Source organism: Mixophyes fleayi, chromosome 1, assembly GCF_038048845.1.
Source record: "Mixophyes fleayi isolate aMixFle1 chromosome 1, aMixFle1.hap1, whole genome shotgun sequence".
Lineage (NCBI taxonomy): Eukaryota > Metazoa > Chordata > Amphibia > Anura > Limnodynastidae > Mixophyes > Mixophyes fleayi.
The window spans coordinates 360,783,655-360,809,207 of NC_134402.1; the positions used below are offsets into that span (position 1 = coordinate 360,783,655).

At 40.2% G+C, this 25,553-nt stretch overlaps 1 protein-coding gene and 1 long non-coding RNA gene across 3 annotated transcripts in view; one reads left to right on the forward strand and one right to left on the reverse strand.

Moving 5' to 3' along the window:
- Positions 1 to 25,553, forward strand: part of RPH3A (rabphilin 3A) — a 206,217-nt gene that overhangs the window by 48,482 nt on the left and 132,182 nt on the right. The gene's annotated exons all lie outside the window — the stretch shown is intronic.
- Positions 9,779 to 15,705, reverse strand: LOC142096071 (uncharacterized). Its single transcript, XR_012678051.1, has 2 exons — positions 13,796 to 15,705; positions 9,779 to 13,074 (listed from the first exon to the last, which is right to left on the reverse strand). It is a non-coding gene; the product is annotated as an uncharacterized LOC142096071 (long non-coding RNA).

Genomic DNA, 25,553 nt, shown 5'->3' on the forward strand with positions numbered 1-25,553 from the left:
ACATTTTTCAGAGTCAAGCTACTCTGTGTATCATCTGCTTCACTAAGAGGCACATTATTATTATTATTATTATTATTATTATTATTATTATTATTATTATTATTATTATTGTAGATTTGTGAGGCACCACAGTACTCCACAGCGCCATACAGTAGGGAAGACAAGGCTATACATAAAAGAGGACATATGGGAAAACAAGAACAGGCAAGGCAGACAAAATGAATGAAAACATGAAAACAAAGGGTATGGAGGACCTTGTTTACAGCTGAAACAAAAATGACAATGACATGCAGGAGATGCTGTCTGTGTCCTGAAATATTTAGGGTAATTTTCAGCAACAGCGTGTAGGAGAATGCAGCAGCTGCAAGATGAATAGAATTTAAGGGGAATGTACTTTAGTCCAGTGCAGTGGAGAAGACTTTCCGTGTTGAGCAAGGTGCTGAAACCACTCAAAATAGTCACCTGAGAAGAGAGTGCCGACACTGTTAGCTTGAGTCAAGTGATTCCCCTAATTATACGTTTTGAAAAGCAGCTAGAGAAATTGAAACAGTAAATGAAGAAAAGCAATTCAGCTAATTATGTTGGACTTTTAGATTAAGTACTTTATTCACTTTGCCAGGATCCAAGACTTATCAACATCTTGAAATCGGATCATTACATTTTGGCAACTGTGCTTGATCCTAGGTTTAAAAGCTATGTCTTTTCTTTCTTTCCAACTGACCAAGATCTCAAGAGATGTAATGAGCTCATGGTCCGCAAGCTGACCGCTCAAGTGGTACATGACTCAATGACGAATCCTCCTTCAGTTTCTCTGGAATTTGTTCTTGGAAAAAACCTAGCTTTCCCAGGACACCCAGTGGTGATGTAGATGATTCTGCACAAAATTTTGACAATTGGTCCGTTCTAAAAGAATTGCCCAAAAATCGTGGCAGCTCTTCCGTAAAAGAAACTTCAAATTCCATGAGGAAGGCCATTACCGGCAATTACATCAAAGTACATAGACTTCTGTGATGGTGGATTCCAGCAGGGATGAATTGGTCCTGTTTTGAGAATGATGTACACACTGGTGAGGGTAAATATGATGACAGTGTAGATTGCAGGTGCTGAGATCTAGCTGAGAGAATGGAGCTAGCTGATGCTGGTATGCTTGGTAATATTTTGGGTAAAATGGCATGTTGGCAATTTTATATTTATCTACAGTAGACTTTCACCTTTTATTAGAGAGGTGTTTTTTTCTTTAAAAAGGTACAAGCTTTTTATTTACATTTTTTTTTCTCCCTGACTTAAAACCGCTATGCACTTGAACATAGGCTTTAGCACATGAGGTAGAGGGATTAGTATCCTCATGACTGAGACTGGAGAGTGACGATAACAATGCCACTCCTCCTGTTTCTGTATGGGCTATGGCACAGTAGAATGCCACTGACTTTCAAGAACACTGCCAGCCCTATTACTACAATTTCTGCTTCAGCACTGAACCCTGTGACCTCTCTTGTTTCTGAGGAAGCCATGGCACAGTAAAATGCAACTGCAGATTTTGAAGAACACTGTCAGCCCTAATATTTCAATTTCAGCAATGACAATTGGCAATGGAGCTCTCCTGAATGTCACTGGAGACTTTGAAGAACACTGCTACCCCTCCTCTTTCTTTTCTACCTATGACGCTGCACAACAGCACTAGAGGCTGCCAAGAACTGTGCTACCCCTTCTGTGTTCCTCTGTGAAATGGGGCTGGATCATCGTGGAGGTACTGGAGGACTGTACTTATAGAATAAAAAACTCGCGATATCCGACGACATAATGATGTTTTGCCTCGTTTTCTATTCCGAGGGCGCGCGAAAGTACCAAGCCGGCCCGGTACTCGAATCTGCTAAGATCGGGTGTGTTTGGTTCCCGGGAAACCAAGCCTGAGCATCTCTACTCAGGATGCTTTACTGTTGGCATGACACAGGACTGATGTAAGTTTACCACAGTCCTCAGCAGTCCAATCCCTGTACCTTTTTTAGAATATCAGGATGTCTCTGATGCTTTTCCTGGAGAGAAGTGGCTTCTTTGCTGGCTTTCTTGGCACCAGACCATCCTCCAAAAGTCTTTGCATCACTGTGCGTGCAGATGTACTCACACCTGCCTGCTGCCATTTCTGAGCAAGCTCTGCACTGGTGGTGCCCCTATTCCGCAGCTGAATCAACTTTAGGAGACAGTACTGGCGCTTGCTGGACATTCTTGGGGGCCCTAAAGCCTTTTTCACAACTATTGAACCTCTCTCCTTGAAGTTCTTGATGATCCGACAAATGGTTGATTTAGGTGCAATCTTACTAGCAGCAATATCCTTGCCTGTGAAGCCCCTTTTGTTCAAAGCAATGATGACGTGTTTCCTTGCAGACAACCATGGTTACCAGGAAGAACAATGATTTCAAGCACTACCCTCCTTTTAAAGCTTCCACTCTCTTAGTCTACCTCAATCAGCATGACAGAGTGATCTCCAGCCTTGTCCTTGTAAACAATCTCTCCTGTAATAACGAGAGAATCACTGACCTGATGTCAGCTGGTGCTTTTGTGGCAGGACTGAAATGCAGTGGAAATATTGTTTTTGGGATAAAGTTCATTGTCATGGCAAAGAAGGACTTTAAAATGAATTGCAATTCATCTGATCATTCTTCATGACATTCTGGATTATATGCAAATAAAAACTGAGGCAGCAGACTTTGAAAAATAATATTTGTGTCCTTCTCAATTCTTGTGGCCATGACTGTATAATTGATGATATTAGAGCTCACTGTTTATATTGATATTAATTGCAGGCACTCACATATCACTTGTATATTATATTATAATATTTCAAGACATACGCAGTGAAGTGTAATTATTGTGCTTTGTTTATAGCCTCCAATATAATATCACAGTTCATGTGCTTGGTTTGTATGTTGAACAAATCATTTCAGAAATTCAAGTCTGTTTAATAAAATATCCATCTTATATAAAAAAGGATTTATTATAGGGTGTGAATTCACATGGCTTTCCAAAACTTTAATTGGATGGTTCATAGTCATTAAATTAAAACAATAGCATTTAACGCTTAACTTCTGAACAAACACAGCACAGGGTATTACTAGGCTACAATCTACATGACAGAGGTTGATGAGAAAATTAAGCATGAAGTTTGTATTATGGCAAAGGGGACACTTAAATAAACCCAGTGATTTTACAGAATTCAGAAAGACAACCTTTCAGTGAGTGCAAGGGAACTCTTCATATAATTAGTATTTTCTTTTAGCGGTGCCCTCTGTTGTAAAATGTTTTTTCAACGATATCCCCATCAGTCCAACAACCTGAAATCTCAGATCCTTTATGTTCTATTAAGCTGTTGTTTTGTAAAAGCTCATATCCTGGCTCTTAGTCTTTACAGCATGTTTACTAAAATGTTTTGTTTATGCATTCTTATAATTTTGTTATATTACTGTTTATTCTATACTGTAATGAAATGTAGCCTAATGATCATTCCCTATGCTGGGTAGCTGCAGTGTGCTATGATCGATCTGTCTGCTAACAGTATCTGATGCTTCAAAATATATGCTTTAGCATAAAATAAATGGTGTATCCAGAAAGCAATGTCTGAATAGAAAAGCAAAAATGTAAACCTTTTAATACCATGTCATTTTTTTTTTATATGGTGTTTTAATTCCTACTAATGATTATGATTAGAGATGCTCGGTTTTCTGAAATCCGAGCCTACCCGAATTTAGGGGATCCAAGTAGGTTCGTGAGACGGCTTGGTACTTTCGAGCGTCCTCAGGTCAGAATCGAGGCAAAAAACGTCATTGTTGCATTGTCGGATCTCGTGGGTTTTAGATTCCATAAGTACCTCCCTCCCCAGGAGATCCAGCGCCATTGCTCACACAGAAACATGGGTAGCAGTGTTCTTGTCACTCTCCAGTCTCCAGTGCCATTACTCATACAGAAACAGGAGGGGTAGCAGTGTTCTTGTCACTCTCCAGTCTCCAGTGCCATTGCTCATACAGAAACAGGAGGGGTAGCAGTGTTCTTGTCACTTGACATAAATTGACTCTGGAAATTAATGTTATTGTGGTTAATAATAAAGGAGGAAGAAAAAAAGAGCCAAATTATGTGATTTTCGAAAAAATCGGGATCCAAAACACACGAGGTCGGTTTTGCCAAAACCAAAACAAGAAGTTAATCCAGATGCAAAACCAAAACACTGGGGTCAGTAACTTTTACTCAAATTGTTCAAACTGTTAACGTAATGCACAACACTAACAGTCTAAGATGATAGTTTCTCTGTCGCTGTAACTAAATGAAGAGTTTTGTTGTAGACATATTTCAAAACACTACTCAAAAACAGTGAAATTTAAACCATTCCATTATGTAGTACATTATCACCTATTAAGAAGTTTAATTCAATTCCAACAGCAATATTCATGTCATTTCTTCACACACCTAGGATTAATTTAAAAGTCAAGAAATCAGTAAAATGTTTTGTTTTTTTGTAAATTTATCCTTGATTTATGCAGAAAATAGTAGGTGCATATGATTGTAGTTCAGTGAATTGAGCTTTGTGGCAGAAGAGTTTGTCTCACGAAGGTTTGAAGTTCAGGATATACAATCTTCCACTTTTACTTTAACGTTCCATGGAATAACCATCCAGCTCTGTGTTTTTATGTGGTGCATTTCATGGACTGTACAGTATAGCCTATAAATAGAGTTGGGGTAACGATGGTGTCGATTCATTCTGCTCTGGTACGGAAAATTCTTTGTGGAGCACTTAAAGCTAAATGCTGACGGAGAATCGTTTGAAATTTTTGCTTATCTCTAGTAAATACAGTAACACCCCTATTTGGTTATAAAAATACATAATGTAACAAACCTTCCAATATTTCCACAAAAAATAAAATTGGGAGCACTTGGCCTCATTTCCTTATTCGCCCCACCATATCCCAGATCTGCCCAATCACACAGTCACTAATTATTGCCCATATCCCTGTTCCTTTCAGCTGGAAAGATGCTGGAGCATGACGAGCATGGTATGCTCACAAATAGCTGTATAACCTTTCCTTTAAGACTACACAATAAGAGGCATTTTACTTGCTACTCTTTTGATGTCATAAAAGGTATATACACAGAGGTTACCACTGTGAAGCACATAATTGCAGCAATCATTTGTAAATATATTCTTTTGCCTTAGAGGTGTGGATATTAGACATATCACCAGATTGTCACTTGTGTTTTTTAAAGTGTTTAACATGCATTTGTGACTAGAGTTTTTAGTAGTGTTTTAAGGTCATTGTAGGTCTCTGTGTTGGTTTCCAGAATGCTTTTACCCATGGTAAACTCAAATTGATAGAGCAAGATGCTGTGATCTTTTCTTGTTCCTCTGACCTCTTACCTGTATACATCCCCTGAACATGCCTCAGACTTTTCTGGGCTCCTGTGGACCACCTTCTTCAGCTGCATACAACTAACCAAGTACATTTTCAGTACTCTAATTTAATGCTATTTCAAGCATTGTCTCCATCTGCTTCTTGTGCCTACATGGAGCCTGTGGGCAACTGATTACTGGTGACTGCCTTCAGTTCCTAAGGAAACAGGGGCTGCTAAAGGTGAAAAGTAGCCTATTTTTGGCATTCATCTTAGTGTTCCTGCACTTTGTCATTACAGATGTGTTAGGAAAATGCAATGTGTCAAACTTTAAGAAAATGCAAATTATCAGGTGTCATTAGCAGCAATGGATTCTATTTTTAGACCTGTTTATATAATTTAGCATCTTTTAGTAGAAAGAAGAATCCAGGATTTTATTGAAGGGCATGACTATGTAAAACAGTGGGCAAGGTTTTTATTCACAAATATCTGTTTCAATGGATGAATACATTCACTGCATTGCATACTAATTTAGCAATGACCAGCATACTATGGCCAATAAAAAAAACATTATGTCAGTACAGCATGAAACATACAAATGTACATTCCATGGTAAGCTTTGCTCTGCTGTCCTGTTGTTGTCATAATCTCCGGGCAACCATAGCCCATGTAATAAGTCTCATGACCGCATCTGAACCTCCAAGAAGGGAGACTCGGCTCTGATCTGCTCCCTTATTGACTGTCTGGTCTTTCTTATATCCGGCTGTTTCTTTGTATGGTACTGGTTATATGTACCTATTACTAGCTGTTGTTATATATTTGACACTTTGTTTTTGACCCTGTACCTGGACTTTGACTTCACTTTATGCTTGCTGCGTGCCTCTGACCTTGTGTCTTGACCTGACTGCAATACTTATCTGCCGCCACCCTCCTCTGAATTGCTTGGATCCACCTACATTATTTGATTGTCATTACAACCTTCTAGTTCTCTTTATCTGCTTCTTAGGATTCAAGCACCTCTAATTGGGTGCATCTAATTCTAGCTGCAGCTTGTATAGCTGCTCTCCTCATGACCGCCTTCAAAGTGCACCGGTGAGTGATTTCTATGGTGTCTTCCAGGGTTTTAGTCTGCAAATAGGAGTTCAGTGCCTCATTCAGTACCTATTTACCCATACCGTCCAATAGGATGCATTCAGCAATTTGCCAAGGTCTAGGGGGGGTGGGGGTACGAGTCCCCATCGATAGCCTCTAGGCACCAGGTTAGCGGAGCATGGTGCGACCAGGTGATGGGCTTAAACCAGTTGTTGGTAACCCACTGGAGAGACCATGTATCAGAAAGTAGGAGATCTATATGGGAGAAGAATGGGGGAAAAGAATGTGTAAGCTCATTCTCCAGGGTGTTTCGCTCTCCAGGCATCACATAAATCAAATTCAGCTGGACAAAGTTCTGGCCTAGGGATGCAGCAGGAGGAAGTAGTCTGGCCACAGTGGGGGAGGACCTATCAAATCAGAAGCTACATTAAAGCCCCCCCTTATAGAAAACCATCCCCTTCCTGATCTGTTGGACAGCTTAGGAAGGCTCAAAAAGGTATTTGCCGGGAATTTGTGGAGTATAAGGAAAACAAGGTAATGGCCTGTTGTCACGATTTGCATTCTGCAGCTGCTGTCTGCAGTGACTCTATTGGATTTGTTATGCATTCTACTTGTAGTACCACTGCCCACCAAAGGGGCCACTGTGCTACTTTGGTTATTTTCCTTGATCACTGGGAGTTGTATCACCTGCATGAGGCCTATATAAACCTGCCTGCTTCAAACAGTCTGGGCCAGATCATCAGGTCACTCCTGTGAGCATTCCCTGTGCTCAGCTTCTGTCTACTACTGCTGTTATCTGTGTACTGGACTTCCACATCAACAACCATTATACCTGGTACTTCTAGTTCCACGCTGCTTGCTGAAATCTACTACTGCTGTTATCTGTGTACTGGACTTCCACATCAACAACTAGTATACCTGGTACTTCTAGTTCCACGCTGCTTGCTGAAATCTACTACTGCTGTTATCTGTGTACTGGACTTCCACATCAACAACTAGTATACCTGGTACTTCTAGTTCCACGCTGCTTGCTGAAATCTACTACTGCTGTTATCTGTGTACTGGACTTCCACATCAACAACCATTATACCTGGTACTTCTAGTTCCACGCTGCTTGCTGAAGCTACTTGTTGTTTCTCATCTGTATACTGAACTGCAATCAAGTTACCTTGTCATCTGTGTGTCTTAATAAAGTCATTATGACCACTTACACTCTCTCTGTGGTCATACCTGTGAAATCTTGACACCTGTTTGCCTAGGGCACCCACTAGAATGACATAGCGGCTGTTTTTATCTGCTATCCACTTTTCCAGGATGTCCTTTTAAAAGGACATCCTGCTTTTAACAAAATAGCCCCTCTGTTACCTTTAAAGGGGCTACAGGCCACGTAGGAGGTGGGGTAACACTTGTGGAATTGGGGGGCGGTGGTGCAGGGAGAAACGTGCCACCTGGTGCGCGACACTATATCCGCTGTATGAGTGGAAGATATTTGAGGCCAATTCAACGCCTGTTCAGGCCTTTGGCGTTTATAGATGGGAATTGGAACATTATGGAGGTTGGCGGGGCGCAGAAACGACCTTGAACATAACTTGAGCGGTGAAATAGGTGCACCTAGTAATAGTCTCCATAGGGCTGGTGGAGGAGGGTGGGGTTGGAGAAGGCACTGGGGAAGGAGCTAGCAGGGGGGTAAACATAAAGACTTTCCATAAGGAAACTAGTGTGTTTGTCACAGGAGGGAGAATAAGAGTGGCAGAGAAGTGTAACAAATACGGGGGTGTGGATCTGGACTTGGGTGACCTGACCCCAGGGTACTCGTACAGGAATACCAAATTGTAACATAAATGCAACAGTAAAATATACAATATAAAAGCAGAAACAGCATGGGCAACCTGCCTAAAGACGAACGGTATTGTAAACATTCAGATTAAAAATATTGTTATAAATACAGAAAGAAAACAGAACGAACTATAGCAGGCATCAAGCACCATACCTATCTCCCTGAGGCATAAGAGGGAGTGGAACGGAGCACAACAGATGGTTGTGTTCCTCAGAGGAGAAAGGTAAAGTAAGGTAAAGTAATGTAAAGCCAGGGACCTTGCCTGATTAAGGTCTTATACTGAAATAGAAGGACAGTTTGTGATGGCCATATACATGTAAGGGACCTACTACCATCTGTTAGAGAGGGCTCATATCAGAAGAAGAAGAAATCGTCCATCAAGTAGCGGGTCTCAACCATTCCTCCCAAGGTACCAGCGGGCACAGATGACTCCATTATGGGAAAGTTCCAGTCGCAGAGGACAGAAAGGCCCTTATCTGGAGTGGGGATCATCGCCTGGGTGCCGTTCCTTTTGAACAAGGAGTTTAGTAGGGAATCCCACCAGTAGGGAATGTTTGCCGAATATAAAGACGTGGCAATTTGACGGAACAAGCGGAGTTTGGCCAGTGTAGCAGTCGAGATATCTGGGAATAGCTGAAGAACACAGAGGGACTTCTGGCTGGAGGAGGAGAGGTGGGCTGCCTGTAGAATTTGTTCCTTGATGCAATAAAAGTGTACCCAAAGTAAGGTATCCTTGGGAGTCGAATCTGGGGCTTGGCGAGACTTGGGCAACTGGTGGACTTGCGCAATAAGTCCGTGGCATAGCCATATAAGTTTGCGTTTTAGACAGAGTCCAGAATTCCACAGATCTTGATGTTGTTGCGGTGGGAATGGTCCTCCAGGTCCGTGATCATGTCCTGAGCTGCTGACACCTCCTCCTGTAGCAGGTTGTGAGCAGCAATGAGATCATTGTGTCCGTTCTAGCACCAATCTCTGCCAAGTCAGATTTAATTTCATTGACTGTCGCCCGGAGCTTGGACGTGATAACGGCCTTTAAGGCCATCAGAAGAGATGGCCTTAAAGTAACCTGGCCATCAATGGCGACCTTTGGAGAGTGTTCCTGGAGCGATGTCTGGAGCCGGATGCCTTTAAGGCTGAGAAGATTGGGGAGGTTGTTTCCCAGATTTGGTGGGCACTCAGAATGAGCTTGTGAAGATGTTAAGGCCACAGAATCCCCTCCAAAGAAGTTCACAGGCAGAGGCGACTTAGCAGATTTAACATGGATGGCATGGTGGCACAGAATATGGAAGAATGGGAATCCATAAGAAACTTTGCAGCAGGGTAAGTGTCAAGGTTTTGACAGTGGTCCGTGGAGGGCACAGCAGTATCTGGCGTTGATGCTTGTGTTAAATCTAAAATTCTGACCCAAGTCAGCCTGTGGTGTCAAGTATATCTGGAAGCGCTTCAATCAGCTGGAGAGAATTGACACAGACCAAGTTCTGTATGCAAGGAATATTCTCTAGTTTATTGATACAAAGATACAGGTTTTTATAGGCTACTGAATAAATGAATCCTACGTCATATGCATACAATAGTTTATACCACTAGTTTATGAGAAGCGCTACTGATTAACTTTCTCACGTATTCTTGAGGTGTTTACTTTTCTCCCCTTCTAAGGACAGATGAGCCTATTATTTCTTATCTCAAGGGGAGTTGGAGATATGCTATGTGCAGCACCATGGATACAGCTCCCATACTACCAGCTGGATATGAAGCTCATTATTGTTTTCATAACTGGTTACATTCTTCAGGTGTTCTCTATTAGTTCAACTTCAAGGCCATAGGCTCACATATTGCAAAACTGCAAGTTAACAGAAAAATGAATAATCTCTTCTAGCAAATAATATTTCTATACAAGTTACAATAAAATGGCTGAACAAAGGCCTTATGAGGCCTTAACAAAAAATCATATTTAACATTTCCCATCTTTTATTCAATTTTCGACCCTTTCTCCTCCTACCTACCTAATCCTATCTATAGAACCACATTCTTAATAAGCAGGTACTTATACACATGTAGGAGGCCACATGCATAGAGTTGGTCCCCTTAGGAATCTGTCAACTCATCCCCCACTAATAAGCCTGTGATCCTCCCTGTCCTAACTTGATTTATGAGGAGATGCATTTTGGCAAATGTCCATGTCTAGAAAAGATGGTTTCTTAGAAGATGGTTTCTTAAAAGATGGTTTCTTAAAAGATAGTTAATGAGTCTATAGTAGTTCTGCAGGCCTTGCATGTCCTTTGTTCAATCTTTAGTAGTTTCTTGTTGCAAACTCTGCAGTTCTTTGGCTTTGCTAGTCCAAATAATTCATGACACTCATAGTCTGGTCAGGTTTCAGAAGTAATTTCTGTGATCATCAGAGGTTCGGGATTTTCAGTGGTTCCCTTTTTGGAGAGACAACAATCAAGTGTCAGTAACTTCTTAATCAGCCATATATTTAGTTTCATTATCACCTATACGATCAACAGGATTGCTAAACCATTTGCTACTAATGCCAATATTTCCAATATCCAACATGAATCATTACTGACAACTTTACCAATGAGGTTATGCATCTGCACAAAGACATTTTCAGAGTTTACTCTACTATGAGTGCAAATTGTTGAGCACTCCTTCCCATATGTTTCTCACAGTGGCATAGGCAATATGTCACTTAACTGTCTGTTTCATACTGGGTTAGGGAGGCCTTAATCCCTACTTCAGTCACAATTATTCTGGCAAGACATATCAATACAATGAGACAGTCATTTCTATTTATCAGAACAAGACTCCCCTGATTTGAAGACTTTGCAGTGTTATGCGTGAATCCAGGTGTCTCTTTCCTGTACTTCCACTGCCATGGGAGTCGTCAACAGGACTTGATAAGGACCCTTGTATCTGGGTTCAAGACTTCTCCTGATGTGCTTTCTCACGACCACCCAGCCCCCCAGGGTGCAGTTTATGGGTACCTGTATCAAAATTAGGGTTTGCAATGGAGGAGAATATTTGACCATGTATTTCAGTTAGTTGTTTCTATAATAAGGCAACATAATTCAACAAATCACTATATACATGGTGTAGTTGCTATGGAAAATAACAGCCTGTTCTGTTTGCTGTGCCAAACAATATCTCATATGGTGTTAAACCTGTGTCTTTCCTAGCAGTATTTTTTACTGAGTGCAGGTAAACATGAGATCCATGGCAGACCTGTTTCAGCCATTATTTTCTGCATTTTCAATTTCAGTGTACCATTAAGGCGCTCCATACATCCTGAACTTTGGGATCTGTAGGGGGTGTGATAGTTTCTGGAATCCTTGCCCCGTAAAGTGTATCCCTCTGTCACTTACAATGACCTCTGGTACACCATATCATCAGATTACCTCATTCGCAATTTTCTTGGCTAATGCTTTAGCATTTGCTTTTCTATACAGCCATGTCTCCAGCCAGTGACTAAAGAAGTTGACACAGACAAGCACATTCTCAAAGCCCGAGCATTTGGGAAGTTATAAAGTCTATCTGTATCCTCTTATAGGGATCTTATGTCTGGGGTGTGCTTTTCCATAGGACAGACTTACTCGGGTTACTTTGTGCACAGACTAGGCATTCTGCCACTAACGACTGTGCTGCTTGGGCGAACCCTGGTACTATCCATAAGCTGCTAGTGAGTACAACCATAGCATCTTTTCCCAGATGCACTTTCTCGTGTGCTATATTGGCCATAATGGGATAAACTACTTTTGGCAGACACAAACGCTGACCTTTACACCACTCCTTGCACTTCTAGTGCTCCATGTATTGCCCAAGTCTTTTTCTTATTTTCTGTTGCTTGTCTTTCCATAAGTTGGAGTGTGCTCTGGTCAAACAGGGGTCAGGGGGTCACCATGTAAATAGACTCCCCTTGGGGTACTGGGGCTATGGCGGCTTCTCGTGCGGCCTGGTCTATTTCACTTAGCTTCGGGGGTAGTATCTCTGTGTGTGTCTTCATCTTCATCACTGTTTGGAGGACAGCTGGAATGCAGTGAACAATGCCCTGGTATGTTCATCATATTGACTGGTTTGCTTGCTGAACCCATAAGGTCCCTACTTTTCCATACAGGGCCATAATCATGCGCAATTACAAATGCATAACTTGAATCAGTGTAAATATTTACTCTTTGTCCTTTTGCATATATGCATGCAAGTGTCAGGGCCTTTAGTTCAGCTTCTTGTGCTGACATGTGACTCGGTAGAGTCTGTTGAATCACTATTTCTGTGTGTGTGGTTACAGCACACCCTGTATACGGGACAGGATCTATGTGATAGTGTGAACCATCTACAAAAAGAGTGATGTCTGCATCTGGTAATGGTTTATCTTTAATGTGAGATAAAACCAGAGATTCTTGTTTCATTAGTTCTATGCAATCATGTTCAGAAAAATTTTGTTTGCATTTTTTTTTTTCCTTTCTTTCTGTTCAAGCTGGAATGGAATTCCCCCAAATCCCTAGGGTAACCCCAATATATACAGGTACTTCTCCCATCTTTTGAAACTTGCTGCAATAAGGCAGCAGGATTCAACATTGTGCACTGCTTAAGTGTAACGTTACTGGGAGTAAGCAGTGCTACTTCATTAGGATAGGCTTCAGTAAGGAGCATGTGGAATCCAAGGACAAGGTTCTTGGTTTCTGAGTTCCACAAAGTTTACACTCATTAGATGGAGTGTACAGTACAACGGTTAAGACAGATGTGGTAACTTTAATTCTTCTGGAAGAGAAACACTTAGCTTAAATAACCTGTTAATAAGCCACATCATCAGTTCTATTAGTGTATATAATAATGTGTTGGGCCACAATACTCACAAACACATTCCTGCATTGGGTGTAAACCCCTGTAGTCATGGGTTGCTCTTTTCTTTATATGGTTGGGTTAAACTTTTATATTAGAATTTTCTAATTATGTATAATGATCTATACATTACTATGGGCCTGAGTCTGGTTCTTCCAAACTTGGCTTTCCTTTCTAGTCTAGTACACATCTACAGCGCACAGCAAAGGAAAATAACGTGCAATCTATATTCCTCCTGCTAATATCAATGAACTCCCCTCTCTGGTCTCCCTTGGACCTTTAAAAAACTTAAAATACAGTTTACTCAGATTCCCCTTGTCTGAAGGTCTTAACATATATCTGTGAACATGAGAGGCTCTGGGGCCTCTTGTGCTTCCTTTTTTTTTTTTTTTTTTTTTTTTCTTCTAATAAAAAAGAAAAGGGAGGAAGAAAATACACAGTGCGCTCGGCAAGTGTTATATGTCACTCATTTCACAATAGGAGGGAATGTCCTTTGTGCTGTATATCTTCATACTTAGTAAATCTGGCCGGTAACAAATGTTTTGCTTGTGCTTGGTTTCTGTCACAACGTACGATACCGTTAAGGTAACTGGGTGTCCTAGCACAATATCTATACTCTTTTCAAGCACTAAAGCAGAGTAGTATGCAAGTGACCTTAGCTTGCGACCATGTATTTGTGTCAGTACTCCTTGTACATGTGCACTGACTTCATAACAAAATAATGTGAAAGGCTTGTCATAATCTGGCAAAGCCAGTGCTGGCGCTGAAGTTATTTCAGCTTAAAATTGGTTAAACATTTGGTTCTGCTCAGAGGAGAGTATAAATGGCTTGCTATGATCCAGAAGTGCTAATGCAGGAGCACATACAATTGCTCTTAAAGTCTTAAATCTTTTTCATTTCTGTAAAAATATAGAATTCCCATCAATGCATTACCATACCCACAATAAAGAGAATTATTTACAGTATATGACAATTATAGCACAGTAAATAAGGGCAGTAAATGTCTTTACAAACACTGATTTACTCAAAACTGTAATGAGGATACAAATAAAAACCTTTTGCTTTCTGCACATACAGAAAAACCACCTAGTTCATGCATTTGCTATGCGAATAGCACATAAACTCTAATATCTCTTCCAAAACAAGGTAATCATTACTCAGAAGAGTTTACGTTATTTAAATCCTTCATTAGTTTATACTTATGTTTGTTGTGGTGCAAAGATGGTGCATTGGAAGTTAAATCAATGCAATCTGGATTGCCTAATGGGTCTTTGCAGCTGGAGACCTGTGAATAAAAAAACTTTTGCATAGAGATTAACATTTATTTACTAGGAATTACTGTAACTGTAACATGCGTGTATACTGTTATCAGGTAACCAGTGAACAGCTGCTAAAAGCTTAACTGTGACGCTATGCGTTCCATGCCTTGATTTCCTCAAAGGGGCAGTCCCTAATTTCACAAATAGAGAATGTCAGTGACGAGACCTGGGCGAGTGTTCAAAGCCACTCCTTTCTTATCATCTCTTAGTACAGCCCTTTTAAATGACACTAATTAAATTTCCGGGTTTAGAAACATTCAATCTGGAATCTTGGTTCCAAGTATTCAACCATTTTAAAAGCAGCACTGTCTCATAAATCAGAGTACTCTCGTTAGACACAATACATTGTGTCTGTAAATCATTCAACATTTTCTCAACAAAATCTCTCTCCCGTGACCAAATATTCACAAATATTTCTAGATTCTGTGATTTTCGTGTTCAAAGTAAAAATATATTCACTTAAGTCTCGCTCACAGATGACATTTTATCTCGTAACATTTCTTTAAAGGCATAACAAACCCTCCTGATTTCTGAGAACATTCATCAGCGCCATTTTAACACAGATAAAAACAGCATGTAAGCTCACTCCCACAATTCTCAACTTCATTAAAGAGAAAGCTATATTTCTGAACTTCAGAAACAAAATTATTTTGTTCAAATACAGAAACGGCTTGTTGGATCCCAGCCAGCTTTGTTCTGACACTAGTTCTTATAGTGATAATGTACATTATTTACAATCTTGTCCGTGCAATCGGACCAAACATTTTAAAACTTCTTTTGTATCTTTTTAAAAGCTTATCATTAAGCAATGAATGTACAACTTTTTCAACCTTGAAACATGTCTCTTGTAAAAAACGGACAAGACAGACAAACATTGTGATTTAAAGTAAATCAAACATCTCCCTTATAGAGCACTAAGACAGAGAACAAACAATGTGAATTATCACGGATCTCTCTCACACGCAGTAAGACGGAGACAAAACTCACATACAGAGAAAGAAAACTTAACTGACATCTTCCAGCCTACTGCTGTGGAACTACAAGTCCCAGCATTACACTAAATACAAGTTAGCTTCAACATGTTATCATCAATCAGCACTCCGGACACATTTCTTTAATTTTACATACATTGTCAAAAAACAGTGTGCTTCTTATCTCAACACACTGAAATCATTTACACAGAATAAGGGAGGGGCACATTTCACTTATTCAGCTGCACAGGATCAAACATACATTTATAATATACAACCTACTTGATTCATTATTCAGCTTCCGATGCATTTAGCATATCCACATATATTTCGACTTTTCAGATCTCTTAACTTTCCTGTGCCACCTCAAACAATCTCTTGGGGTTTGATCTCAATACCCCTTTGTTCTTGTCACATTACCACTTGCAACACCTTTGTTTCTCCATCCACACATATCTTTGGCTATCCCCGCTTTCTTGAAAAATTCCCTGCAGACCTTCTACTCCCCCATTTCCTTTAGTCTTTGTGCATCATATCTATGAGGGAGCTGCTGTCATTTGTTTACTATCTATATTACTCGTATTGACAGTATTCTGTTGAGTCCAAATCGGGACTCTTATCTAGTTTCTGTGGGTTGTCCTTGCACTGGACGTCCCGTTCTGTGGACTCCTTGTACTGGATGTCCGTGCTAAATAGCTTCTTTGACAGTATCTGGGACGAAGGTCTTTTGGAAATCTCTCTTACACAATTTGGGCAGATTACAGAATCTCCCTTCTTTGATATACCTCTGGGGATGGTGTCTAAAATGTTCACTCAATGTTCAAAACAATAACTCTCTAAATCCCTCTATTCCATTACATGCTTCTTTGATCAATGTCTTATGTGACTTTTATGCTTTATACATCATACATAGGTACAAACACATGCACTCAAAATTCAATCATCTTTCAAAAATCTAATCAACAATACAATTACAGTAAACAAATTGGGTTAATACTGTATTATATTAATCAGATGATACTTGAGACTCACAAATTCGCGTGTCAGGTGCCTCAGACAGACATGAGGTGACCCAGACTAGGAAGACCAACGAGTAGAAATCTACTGACCGCGGATGTTGGGGTTCAATGTGCTGGGAAACCTCCGTTGTCTGTCTTGTAGCCTGCTGGACAGCGAATCTCTGTGGCTACCTCCAAGTTGTTAAATCTAAAATTCTGACCCAAGTCAGCCTGTGGTGTCAAGTATATCTGGAAGCGCTTCAATCAGCTGGAGAGAATTGACACAGACCAAGTTCTGTATGCAAGGAATATTCTCTAGTTTATTGATACAAAGATACAGGTTTTTATAGGCTACTGAATAAATGAATCCTACGTCATATGCATACAATAGTTTATACCACTAGTTTATGAGAAGCGCTACTGATTAACTTTCTCACGTATTCTTGAGGTGTTTACTTTTCTCCCCCTTCTAAGGACAGATGAGCCTATTATTTCTTATCTCAAGGGGAGTTGGAGATATGCTATGTGCAGCACCATGGATACAGCTCCCATACTACCAGCTGGATATGAAGCTCATTATTGTTTTCATAACTGGTTACATTCTTCAGGTGTTCTCTATTAGTTCAACTTCAAGGCCATAGGCTCACATATTGCAAAACTGCAAGTTAACAGAAAAATGAATAATCTCTTCTAGCAAATAATATTTCTATACAAGTTACAATAAAATGGCTGAACAAAGGCCTTATGAGGCCTTAACAAAAAATCATATTTAACACTTGTAAAGAGATAAGGTCAGGTCATAGTCCAGGCATCGAGATTAGTTATCCACCAACTGGCCACTGAGTCATGGTTGGCATTAGTAGCAAGAAGGAAAATGTTTTACAGCTCTAGGTGTAACAAAGGTGTCGAGGACCCCCAATTTGCCACTTGAACACTTAGAAGTTGGAATGAGCAAATGTCACTGGTTATCTTCAATATCTTATATGTCCACTAGATGGTAGTGTAGACCACTGTAACTAGCAGTAATAGAAAAAAGTCACTGGCACTGGAAAGCTGTAATATCTCAGACAGCCACTAGGTGTCTATGGATTACCTAGAAGGACAGATTCAGAGACCATATAAACCAGAGACGAAGTACACTCTACATAACAAACCATGGCTGATCAACGAACTGGTCCAGAGCTGAGTGACAGGAGAGCCTCAGCCCATAAGCATAGATCCCATAGGCACGGGCCAGTTTATCAGTTACCTACAGATAGTAAGCTGGGCAGCGTAATTAGACTCTCCATGTGAGATAGGGAAGGGTTGCCTGCCCAAAGTAATGTCTCCTATTGATAATAGCAAATATAGTCTCTGTTGTCGGGCTTATTGCTGGAGGCAATAACAAGTACAGAGTTGTAGCCTTGCGGTAGCAGTCAATAGCTAGGATGTTAGGGAGCAGCTCACCTGTATCAGATGTCCAGTGAAAGGCAGGAAGAGGACCCCAAACATACTGTCAATGTCATTGAGAACTATCTTCATCGTAAAGAAGAACAAAGAGTCCTGAAAGGGATGATATGACTCTTACAGAGCCCTCAACATCATCGAGTCTGTCTGGGATTACATGAAGAGACAGAAGGATTTCAACAAGCCTACATCCACGAGATCTGCGGTTAGTTCTCCAAGTTGTTTGGAACAACCTCCCTGCTGAGTTCCTTCAAAAATTGTGTACAAGTGTATCTAGAAGAATTGATGCTGTTTTGAAGGCAAAGAGTGGTCACACCAAATATTGATTTGATTTAGATTTCTCTTCTATTTATTCACTTTGCATTGTGTTAATTGATGGAAATAAACTATTAAAACTTCTATTTTTGAAAGCATTCTTACTTTGCAGCATTTTTTCAGGCAGAGGCAGAGTCAGGAAGTACCGAGGTCAAACCAGGAGACCCAAAATATACCAGGAGGAGATTCCAGGGACAGAGTGAGGAAAGCCGGGTCAAAAGCTAAAAAAAGTTCAGGATGCAGTAGAAGTGACGGCATAGACGTGTCCCTTTGCTAGGCGACAGGATGCGATTGAACTGGACAGGAGGCTCCTGTCCCCAGCACTTCCTGACAGTGCGGGGACGGCGCCTGACAATGCCTCTGTGCCTTTCAATACCTAACCTTCCATTGCTTGTGTAAATGATATTTTGAGGAATAAGTTTCCCTGTTCAGGGTGTCCTCTTAATTGAAGAAGCTTGTATATTAGTCTGTATATACTGCTTCATTCATCAGAGACTGAAGCATTGTATATGGTCATGGATAATTATAGGTAGAAAACCCTGGATTAGATGGGATGGATAAAACCATTATTTTGATGTGACAGTTAATTTGATTATATGGTGCATTTTCCATATTTTGATGATCTATACATTTCTAAATTAGAGTATTTGGTTTCTATTAAATGTAATGGAACCGTGTGTAATTGTGGATTATGTGCATTGGGAAATGTCTCTGTTTTCTGTGACTCAAAGTATGGATTTCTCTGTCATTTTATTAATTGTCTGTAAATCCAGCTGCTGCAGTATCTTTGATTTGCAGTGTGCTAAATTCCAATTAAATTATCAGTTAATAAGTGAGCCACAAATGGCAGCATTTAGATTGCTTTTTCACAACTTTAGAAATGTTTTCTATCTTTTAAGAAAGTTTTTTCCTTTTACTTTTAAAAAAAAGACCCATCTAGTAAATTAAAGGTTGCCATAAAATGCATTTATCATATTTAATTGTGGTGCATAAATAAATGTTGAAAAGGTGGATGTGGTATTTTTACATTGCATTTTTGTTTTTATATTTTTTTAAGTTATGTATTGCTTTTAAAACAAGTTTCAACCTTAAAATGTTGCCTTGTTCCCCAAGCACTCTTGCATTCTCACCACATACACACTCCTTTAGAGAGCACTATAAAACGGATATGGACCCCATCAGCCTTAGATAATAAAAACAGCTAGTGATCTACTATTTTAACAAATATCTGAGAACACCCACTAGACACGTATGTTGGCTTATAAAAGAACTGAGCCTTAGCAGTATCAAAAAGTTTCTAGGCCTCCATGTCAGATGCCGCACTTTCTTGGCATTGTACAAGCGTAATCTAATAAAAGGATGGAAGGATAATATAGCTGCCCTAAACCTCTTACTTTGATCTCTTGTTATGCTGTCCATTAATATTCATGCCTTATGTGACCTGCATTAGAAAAGAGCTTGGTCCTGCTACACAGGACGTGGTCATGTCTCTGTATTTTTGCTACCTACATTTTAAATAAATATGAATAGATGCAAATATTCACTAAGATATGTAGCTGCATATCGTAAATCCCAATCTGTCACTTTACTGCTAATATTAAGAAAAATAAACTGCATTTGTTTTCACATTTTAGTGTTTTTTACTGTACAATTCTGTCTAGAATATTTTCGAGCACCTACATATTTTCTGTTTCAGTAATTTCAAAATGTTTTGTAACCAAACCCTCAGTAGCTCACTGTCTTTTCCGTAATGTTTGCTGTATCCATTGAGGTGTGACTAATCTCTGTGTATCTGTTAAAACTAAGGAAGTGCTGCGGATTTACTGTTCCATCCACATTAGTTAGTCAGTTGTGGACATCCCAGCATGAAAGATGGTAAGAGTATGCAGAATATAAACACCCCTTACCAATCTATTCTCCTCTTTACGAGGGTCTACTTATGAAGCTGAGAGAGATCCATGGGTCGTCAGGTAAGGGACAGATGATGTGGTAAACCTGCCTGGCATTTATTTGCTGTGTGTACATAATAATCTAGTGATTGTTTTTATTACAATAAATGTATTGCTTTACTTTCTAACTACATTTGTCTGAGTGACTATATGAATTCTAAAAGGTACTGGGTAGACTTCCCTGGCATAGGAAGGCACTCGTGGGTGGCCAGCCAGAGTGAAGTGGGTAGAATTGGGCCAGATAAACCCGGCATCTTCACAGTACTCCACAGTTCTAATTAGTTTGTATTCAAGAAATCCCGCTGTATATAGGGTGAACATGGATTAAAGTTTGAAGATGAAAGAGGTAATATTAGTTATTGAGCCTTAAGGATATAATCCCAAAAGATTCCCTGGTCGACCAGGTGTGACTAGATTGCGACACTTACATTTTCCATGATCCTCCGTCTGTGTAGACTCCTGAATCCAAAAACAACTCCAACAATAGTGGTGCACACTGAAATTCTGTCCAGACAGAAGCAAAGGCTGGATTAGAATAGTTCCATGTGGCTTTGAAAAAGCCTACACTGAGTAGACGAAATGCGTCGCCTTGAGACCGGCATACTGCAATAAGGATTATATTACTGAAGATAAGCACACTGCTATTTATAGCTGACAATGGGTATCTTAATTTACATGAAACTATTCTCCCAAACAGCGGGCATGGGGAATCGGAGAGCAAGTGATATTGTCAAGAATGAGGAATATGTGGGGGGGGGGGGGGAACTATTGCTGTAGAGAGGAGAAAGATGACAAGCTCAGCTTTAGACACATTGAATTTGAGGTGGAATTGTGGCATCCAGATGGAGATGACTAAGAGGTAGTTTGACACACAGTTTAAGGCAGGAGGGGAGAGACAGGATATCTGAGTTTTACCAGCATAGAGGTGATAGCTGAGGCTAGTGTAGTTCACCTAGGGAGGTGGTGTAGAGAATAGATTGATCCGTGAGGTACCCCAAAAGAAAGGTGAAGATGAAGAGTGATAGGTGGAAAACATATCAGAAAGGTAAAAGGAGAACCAGGAGAGGGCAGTGTCATGTATTCCAGGGATTGGAGAGTATCGAGGAGGATTGAGTGATTGGCCATATCAAAGGAAACAGAAAGGTCAAGTAGAATGAGGATGGTGACGTGGCCTTCAGACTTCGCTCGGAATAGGTAGCTGGTCAGTTTGGTATGGATGGCTTCTGTGAAGCATAGAGGTCTGAAGTTGGATTGTAGCGTGTCAAGAGGAGAGTAGGATTAAAGAAGTAAAAGGAAATGGGACAGCCAGTTGAGTACTCTTTCTGTGGACTTTTGGAAGCGAATGGAAGGAGAGACAGGATGGTAGTTGGATGGGGAGGATAGGTCAAGGGATAGTTTTCTTAATACATGGGATAAGAGCATGTTTAAAGGGAGAGAGAATGGTGTCCATTGAGAGGTTGAAAGGTGCGCGACTGTCAGTGAGAGGATGCAAAGGAATTTAGAGGGAACATTGTCGAAGGGGCAGGTTAAGGGAGAAACATATAACAGAAAGGATCTCAGATTTGTTTGCCTGAGGAAACAAATAAGGGGTGGCGGAGTTAGAGATGGGAAGGGTGGGTAAAGGAGGTCAGATTTGGCTAAAAAAGATGTGTTGGTGGATTGACTTTATTTTGTCTTTTAACAAAGGTGCAAAAATCATCAGCATTGAGAGATGGGGTGGTAGGAGGAGGACAGAGAAGGGAGTTGTCAGTGATCAAGAGTCAGCGAGTGTTACTGGACATGGTCGAGATGAGAGATTGGAAGTAAGACTGGTCAGAGAACAGACAGAGTAGTCAGATAAGAGTAGGAATTTGAAGTAAGCATAGTCAGTGTCAGAATGAGAGCAGAGCTGGAGCACCTCTGAAGATATTGAGTCTATGAGGAGTGCCAGGGTTGGGGTTTGGTTTGATAGAAAGAGGGTTCAAAGGGATGCTGCTGTAAGTGCAGACACATCCTGCAATCATTGTAGCATGGTAATTTACAGAGTGAAAACAGGTAGAGAAAGTATTACACCTCTCCTGCCCCTACTCCACTTTCAGTCAAGGAGTGGGATGATTGGAACACTCTCTGGCTTGTTCACCAACATCTTCCATGGTCAGTGGAGATTGTCCTTGCTCCTTATGGCACCATGTCCTCCATGGATGACACAGCCTCTCTGACAAAAGCCTGTCTTGGCAGGAGCTAGGAGCACAGCACATATCAAGGACTCTTCTCACTCTTGTTGAGCAGCCTTTTATAATAGAGGCACTGTACTCAGGGCCTGATTAAGGGTTCCAGCCGCACTAGGCTAATACACCGGTTGCCGCCCCCCCCACCCACCACCAATTTATAAACAGTGGTAAAAGTTTTACAATGAAGAAGGTAGAAGTGGCGGTGTGGCATATAACAGTCTATACCAGCCCACTTCCACCACTGTGCGTGTGTGATATATATATATATATATATATATATATATATATAGTGTGTATATGTATATATATGTATATATATATATATACACATTTATATACATATACACATATTTATATACACATATTTATATATATATATATATATATATATATATATATATATATATATATATATATATATATACACACACACACAAATACGCACACACATATATATACACACACACGTATATATATATAATGTGTGTGTGTATATGTGTGTGTGTGTGTGTGTGTGTGTATATATATGTGTGCATATATATATGTGTATGTATATGTATATAAATATGTGTATATGTATATAAATATGTATATAAATATGTATATGTATGTGTGTGTATATATATATATATATATATATATATATATATATATATATATATATATATATATATATATATGTGTGTCTGTATATATATATATATATATATATATATATATATATATATATATATATATATATATATATATATATACACACACACACACAATTGTACAATATTAATGCATAAAACACAATTAATTCTGCAAACATATTAAAATGTCATTACAGCAAGATTCCGCAGTGAAAGTTAGACAAATTGCGCCGTTCTCTTACCTGATCTTGCAGCGTAGACTACCTGATGCTCTTGCTTGTTCTTGGAGCGTTGTTGCTAGCTGGCTGGATTCTGGAAACTTGGAGTCCTGTATTGAAAATATGCAAAAATTTTATTATAGTGCAAAATGTTAACAAACCCTGAATGATACAAACACAACACTCCATTATGACCAAATAAAACAACCCCCTAGTACAGGCACATATAGACCATAAAATATTTAAAAATTATTTATAATCATACACTAACATCCATTAGCCCCATCTGTCTAGTATTTAACATTCTAATGAGTGACTGCTGAGACTACAGAGAGCATCCACGTCACAGCCACACAATACAGAGATCATGGCCCCCATAAGCTATTTCATCACCTACCCCAGTCATTTTTGTAAACCCTCACCAGAAAGTTTGACACCCCATTCATATCATCACCCACCCAACCACTTATTTGCTCACCCATCCCCCAGCCAATTAATCACCTCACTTTTACAAATCCATTAACCCTCCATAGCCAATCCATTAACACCCCCCCCCCCCCCGCTAGCTAGTTCATCAACAGTTACAGGTAATTCAGTAACCCCCCCCTAGGTAAATTCATCAACCTGTTGCAGCCAATATATTGCCTCCCCCCCCCCCCCAATTCTTCAACCCACTGCAGGCAATTCATTAACCCCCTCCCCAGTCAGATTGACCACCCCATTGCCCCCCCCAGGCAGTTCTTCAAACCCATAGCTGCCGAGTCATTAACCCCCTCCCCACAACAGTAATCTCCCCCCTGCCCCTACACAGTTGCCACCTGTATCACATCCTCTTCCTTTATATTCTGGACAGAACTTACCTGGCTGTCTTCTGCTCCTCCTCTGTTCAGACGCTGGAACTTGTCTTCTGACAGACAGCTAACAGTAATCCGAGGATGTTAGCTGTCCTGTCAGTGCGGGCGAGCTGTCTCTGCTTAGTGTGGTCACGTGAGATGTAATAATCTCACGTGACCACACTAAGCAGTGACAGCGCGCCCACACTGGCAGGACAGCTAACATCCTCGGATTTACTGTTAGCTGCCTACCTGCCTCCTAATTGGATCCGCTGGCAGTCGGGACGCCCCCTAGAGACTAAGGTGCGGCCTCGAGTTTGAAAGAAAAATGCGGCGATCACCGGTAATTAAAAATTTTTTTAAGTATAAAAACAAATGTTACTGAGCCCGGCACTGCGCCCCCCGGGACCCAGCGCCCCATGCTGCAGCCTGGTCAGCCTGTTGGCTGATCAGGCCCTGACTGTACTAATCACTGATAACACATTGCAGGCAGGAGCAAGAATAGCCTACTTTAGCCCTAAGATCATTGATTGACCTGCAAGATTGTGGGGGATCGCAGCAACACAGGTAAGTAATATTTAAACTTATGTTTAGTTTATTTACTGGGTAGCAATATCTTTTACATATTGCAAATTGGATTTGTAAATAAAATTGCTATTTTACTGTAAGTAAGTATCCTCCTACATCAGACTTCAAGCCAGCATATTCGTTCATATACTCTATGCACACAGCTGGTATATTCATGATCTACTAAGCAGAGATAAGCTGGCATGTTAAAGTGAATGGGAGGCTGGAGCCAAGAAATTATACAGTTAGCTGTGCAGTACTGGCAGGTTTCTTTGCTGCAGTCCTGGTAAAGCCATTTATCTGCCGATGCTGAAGACTGCAGGTATCTCTTATTGCACAGATATTGTAGCCAGTCTCTCTCACACTGTGACAGCAGCCAATCAGAAGTAAAATGACAATTGTATAAACTATTAGAGATTTTCATTTCCAGGATGTGGAGTGTGTGCTTGGATAGCAGCATATGGCTAATACTGTATAGTTTATCCAATAGTCGTTATAACTGCAGAAAATTCCTGGCTCTTTAGCTGCAGTAGCTTAGATGGTTTTCGTCAATGCTCAGTGTTCTATGGATGCCAAACAGTTCTGCTGATCATACACTTCTAACTTTAAACCAAGCTGTGCTTTAAAACCTACATTACACAGCAGGCATTAACTAAAAGGGATGCATGGCAATTTAGATTAAAGTAAAAACTCATGCACTGTGAGTATTCATTTACATATTATTAAGTAGCATTACTGACTGCAGTGACTTATTTGATCCTAGCAGATGTGGACTGTGATAGGTTTATGAAATTGACTGAAGAATCAATTTGATTACTTATTCTAGATTTAGATGATTTTTTTTATTTCATATTATTTTAGAAATTGTCTGTTTCTAATTTGGCAGCAGTACAGTAATAACTTAAAAATCAATAGCTATCCTAACATGTATTGCACGAATATACCTAAAAT